This window comes from Phyllostomus discolor, chromosome 6, assembly GCF_004126475.2.
Source record: "Phyllostomus discolor isolate MPI-MPIP mPhyDis1 chromosome 6, mPhyDis1.pri.v3, whole genome shotgun sequence".
Classification (NCBI taxonomy): Eukaryota; Metazoa; Chordata; class Mammalia; order Chiroptera; family Phyllostomidae; genus Phyllostomus; species Phyllostomus discolor.
The window spans coordinates 118,689,384-118,694,790 of NC_040908.2; positions in this window are offsets into that span (position 1 = coordinate 118,689,384).

The window sequence follows — 5,407 nt, forward strand, 5'->3', positions numbered from 1 at the left end:
CTATTATATCCACAGAGAAGCTTCTCTGACTCCCCTTTCAAAACTAACCTTTCACTGCCTTTGCTAGAAATGACTTGTCTTTCTGCACCAGTATACGAGTTCTTCTACAAGGGCTGGGACCTCGTTGTGCTCATTGAGGTTGTGTCCCACTGCCTTTAACAACACTTGGCATGCCGTACGTGCTGCATCTTTGTTGAATGAATGGGCAAATGATGTGTTCCAGGATAATGGGAAATTCAGAGTGACAGGCAGATTGAGAGGAGGGAAAAACAACTAGAGATGAGGATGGAAAGGTATTTAGGGGGCCAGCCCATGAAAACCCTTGAAATTCCTGCTCAAGAGTTGGCCACCACCTACGGTTGTGGGGGTGCCCCAAGAGATGCTGAGCCTTGACCTCTCCCCTGAGTGAACTGGCCATAGGAGCAGAGTTCTTCATAGGGTGACGTGTATGGCAAAGTCCAGCCGGAGTTTCTGGGCATTTTTAGAAAATGAGAACATGGTTGAACTAAAAAGCGAAACCCACATTGGTCACAGTTAATTATAACTAATAACATCTGTGATTTGTATAGTCCTTCTTCCGAAGCTTTCCAAGTCTTGAGACATGATCTCTTTGGTCCCCCCCAGGTCCTGCCACAGTAATGACCTTGGCAGGGGACTCACCACCCTCCCCTGCCACGTAATACCCTCCTTTTTATCACCGTTTTACCTCTTCCTTTCCAAGTCAAGTAATTCTGTCTTGTTTCCTTTTTTTCTCTTCCTTTCTCAAACCACAACCCCTATAATTTTCATTGCCCTCTTTAGAAACTGCTTGTGTCTCAGCTCCAGCCTTTTAATAGAGAAGGGGGCAGACCTGAACCGGCGTGGAGGCAGGGACACGCACTGTGTAGAATACGTGTGCCTCCGTCCCGGTGGCATTTCCCCTGGACTGCAGCTCCTGCTCCGGCTCCGCAGGCTCCCTGGGAGACAGGCGAGGGAACCCAAAGGGGACTGCTGGTGCTCTAAATCATTAGTGACCTCGGTGCTTATGAGACGTGAAAGTCCCTACCCAAAGCATAAGGTTTATCTGGGTGTTTGAGTAATAGACTAAGATACTGGTTTCTATTATGCTTCATATAATGATGCTTATTCTTGGAAAGGAATTTAATACTTATTGAGTGCCTTTGGTGTGCCAGGCACTATGTGATTATGTGTATAATCTCATTTAAGACTCATTGGGATGAGGCTGATACGTTATTTCCAGGAGAGAGCTGAGTTTCTGAGAAATTACTTGCCAGAGCCCATGTCTTTGCACCACCCCGCACGGCCAGCCTCACCCTCGCCGCAGCACCAAGGGTCTTCACAGACGTTGACTTCATTTCAGTCTTCATAACAAGCTGTGAGATCGGTGGTGTCGTCCCGCACCGACTTGCCAAAATGTAGCAGCACTGGAACTCGACATTCCTGCAGCTCTGTGGCTCTGAGGCAGAGTCTGGTGCTTGGGGCAGGGGCCTGTGTACGTCACACGTCACGTGTAGAGGAGGGACTTGAGTCCAGCTCTGGGAGAGTTAGAACACTGGTGGGCTCTCCTGGAGGGGCCAGACCACAACCCCTGTGACATCAATGAGAGCAGGGATGTGGGTGCTCTTTCTCTTGGGGAGCTTGGAAGAGGCTGCTGTCCCCTTCCTGCTGGGGAGAGTGGAGGCAGGCCTGGCAGACCTGGGAGCATCAGAGAGAAGGTGCAGGGGTGGACCCACCAGCAGCAGGAAGCAGGGAAAGAGCACAGGTCTGCTTTGAGGAGACCCCATCTGAGCTCCGCCTCATGGGGGCCGTGGGGCTCTGGGTGAAGCACTTCACCTCTCTGAACTTGGATGTCACAGTGCTCATTGTGCAACCATGGCAGACCTCACCACAGCTTGGAATGCCACTTTCTCCAAGGCTATGGGTGTGGTCGACTGTCCCAGAACAAGCAGCAGCACTGAGGTAAAGAACCCGGAGACTCACTTCTCTTTCCTGTTCTTGTGAAAGAGGTTAGGTCAGTTGTTGCCTCTCTCTGGGCCTCTGTCTTTTTGTCTGTAAAGCAAGGATGCTAATGTCGCCCACAATTGTGGACAGAGTGTTCGGTTGGCTATATATTCTATCATGTCACTGAAATGCTCTGATAGGAAAAAGCTTCTAGAAGAAGTTAGAAAAGGATGAGCTTCACACTGAAGGACCTGGCAAGGCTTCTTAGAGGAGTGTGGTACGAGCTAGGTCGGGAAGGCCGGAGAGGGGCCGGCACTGGGGAAGGGTGCAGAGTTTGGGTGTTTGGCTGGGGCAGAGGCCTGGGCACCCTCTCAGAACGGGAGGGCAACTGTTCTCTCTCCTGTGCATCTGGCTCCGTCAGCATCTTACCCAGTCCAAGCTCTGGCCCTCAGTTAGTAATTAAACAGCAGCTTTTAGGGGAATAAAAGACATTTCCACTGTCAGCACACAATTGTGTTAAATTGCATCTCAGTTTCAAAATTATTAAATTGTGGGGCAAAAGTGTATCTTAGAGTTGAGAAAATACACACGTCACTTCAGAATGAATACTACCAAAAAAAATGTTTATCCTGTGGACCGTGAGAGTGATGTCCCTGTCCCTGTCCTCCCACACACCAGGGCTATTGTTCTGGGCGCTTGCTTGGCTTCCCTAAGCGTCCATTCCATTTCTAAAGGGTCCATGAAGTGCCCGGACATAGAAGGTGAGCAGTTAAGATTGTTTGAATCTGAACGTTGATTCATTTTGGAAAGAGACCTACAGGATACATTTAGTCTAAAATTAGGTGTTGCCATAGGTTTTTAAAACCCTGTATATTATCATTTTAGGATCATATAACACAGAGCAGTGATTCTCAACCAAGGGCAACTTTTTTTAATACTCACCCGAGGACACTTTATTGCTTTTAGAGAGAGGGGAAGGGAGGGAGAAAGAGAGGGAGCGGGACATCAATGTGTGAGAGGAACATCAACTGGTTGCCTTTCATATGTGCCCCAACTGGGGAAGAACCCACAGTGTAGGCCACTGCCCCTCCTGGGAATCAAACCCCCACCTTTCCCTCTCGGTTTGCAGGAAGATGCCCAGCCAACTGGGCCACCCTGGCCAGGGCTCAACCTGGGGCACCTTTAACTTCCACATGTCATTTGGCAAAGTTTGGAGGCCTTTTTGGTGGTTACAACTTTTCGGCTGGGGTAAGGAGGAGGGGAAGCTACTGCAATGTATGGGGCAGCCCTCAGAACAAAGGCTTTTCTGGCCCCAAATGCTTATGACTTGAGGCTAAGAAACCCTGACGTAGAAATTAAGAGCATTGGCTGTGGAGCCCCATTCTCTGGTTTCGAACCCTTGCTGTGTATCCTTGGATCCATTACTTGACCTCTGTCATCTGAGACGGGGATAATAAAGCTTCCGCCACACAGGGTGGCTGTGGGGGTAGCTAGAACTCAATGCAGGCAGAGCATTTCCAGTGGAGACTCACTTCCGGGAGGCACCCAGTTAAGTGTCTGATTTTCAGTCGTTGATGGAGCACCAGACTTTGTGAAAATCACTGATGACCAGTACCAGGAACTCAGATAAATTAACTCCTCGGGCCTCCGTTTCTCGTTAACTCCTCACAAAAAAAATTGTGGAGATCAAATGAAATCAAGGAAGCAGTAGGAAATATTACAAACGCACTTGTATCATCATCATTGCCTCAGACTGTAATCAGAGAATGATCTGGGGCGAAGCAATCAACTCCCCTGGGCCAGGCTCTCGCTCAGCTGCGGGGACAGCCAGAGCTGCACGCTGCAGGCCCAGCAGTGGGTTTTGCCTTAAGTACATCCTCAGCTGTGAGTCCAGGAAGTTGCCTTTATTGCGCTGTTCTGCGCAAACTGCGCCCCAGCCTCACATACCACTTCCCCCTGAGGAGCGGAGGAGCACTTGGCCAATCAGTGTACACGCCTTCTTGGCAGGCTCTGACCTCGGGGGGAGGGGGAACAACAGCTTAGAAGGAAAGAGAGTGTCCTGCTCCACCTCTGTCTTCTCTGGCCCCAGTCTTCCTAGCTCTCAGGTAGAAAATGTGAATTGCTGGCTGAGACTCCAAGGCTGGCTAGAGCCCTAGCTTTAACCACACAGGACTGAGTGAGGAGTATTATTATCTTTAACAATCATGTTAGGGAACAGTTATCTAGAAGGATTGTGTCAAGCAAGTTACAGCAATAAGCTCATGTAATTCTCAGAACAACCTTGTGAAACTTGGAATATTTTGCCCACATCTCTGAGGCTCAGAGATGTTCAGTAACTTGCCCGAGAATGCCCGGAGCCAGACCCACATCACTTGACCAGCACGCTGCAGTACTGCACGCCAGAGTGAGCGGAGCCCGGCAAACACTAGGCAGTTAATATTTGTTCATTGGGTTTAGTGAGTGAATGCCCAAGGGCAAATCACAAAGTAGCTTGCCTGTCCTCCACTCTGTCTACCCTTGTCTCTCACCGCTTCATCCCTTTTCCTCATCTGGGCTCCCAGTGCCAGCTCACTCTTGCCAAGGGCTCAGCACCCTCTTGGCAGCAAGTGAAACTGTTTTAAGGGACCTTCAGTGACAGCTGCAGAGACCAGCCTCTCTCACTATTGCATCTGGGCAGCCTGATCTGCCAAGGCCTGAGGAGGGGTTGGGGACACAGAGCCGAGTCATCTCCAGCACCTGATGTGAGGCGGGCCCACATCTGTGGGAGGTGGGGCGGGGCAGTGAGCGGGGAAGCTGCCCAGAACACCAGACAGCTCACAGGCAAAGGTAAGTGCAGCCTTTGCCCTGGCCGGTGTGGCTCAGTTGGTCAGGGCACATGCCTAGGTTGCAGGTTCAGTCCCGGACTGAGTTCAGAAGGCAGCTGATCAATTTCTCCCTTTCCCCCTCCCTTCTCCTCTCTAAAATCAATTTTAAAAAGTAAAAAACAATTAAAAAAGCAACCTTTGAAGACTCAGGGGAGCCTTCCCTGGAGGTGAAGCTGCTTTTGAAATTTGCATACCTGTATTTGGCACAGATGGGGCCACAGCTGCCTTTTCCCATCCATCCCGATGTGTCCTTCGTCCAGTGTCCTGACTCCACACAACAGAAAGCTAAGGGGCGTCTCTCTCCAGCAGCTCAGAGTCAGCACTGGGAAAACAGGATCAAGATAATGCTGCTATGTATCCACTTTGTGCCCAGTACTTCCATCTATAGGTACTTTGTTTAACAATACTGTTAAGTAGCTGTAAAGGTAGATGTATCCATTGTACAGTCTGGGAAAAGGACATTTAAAGAGGTTGGGCAATTTGCTGAAGGTTCCAGAGGAAATTGCCTGTAAGGACAGACAGGTCAGTTGGCCCCATTCTGTTTTAGATCCTAGTGCAGCCCCCCTTGTATGGCCCCTGAGCGGGGCCATGCTGGGTGTCCG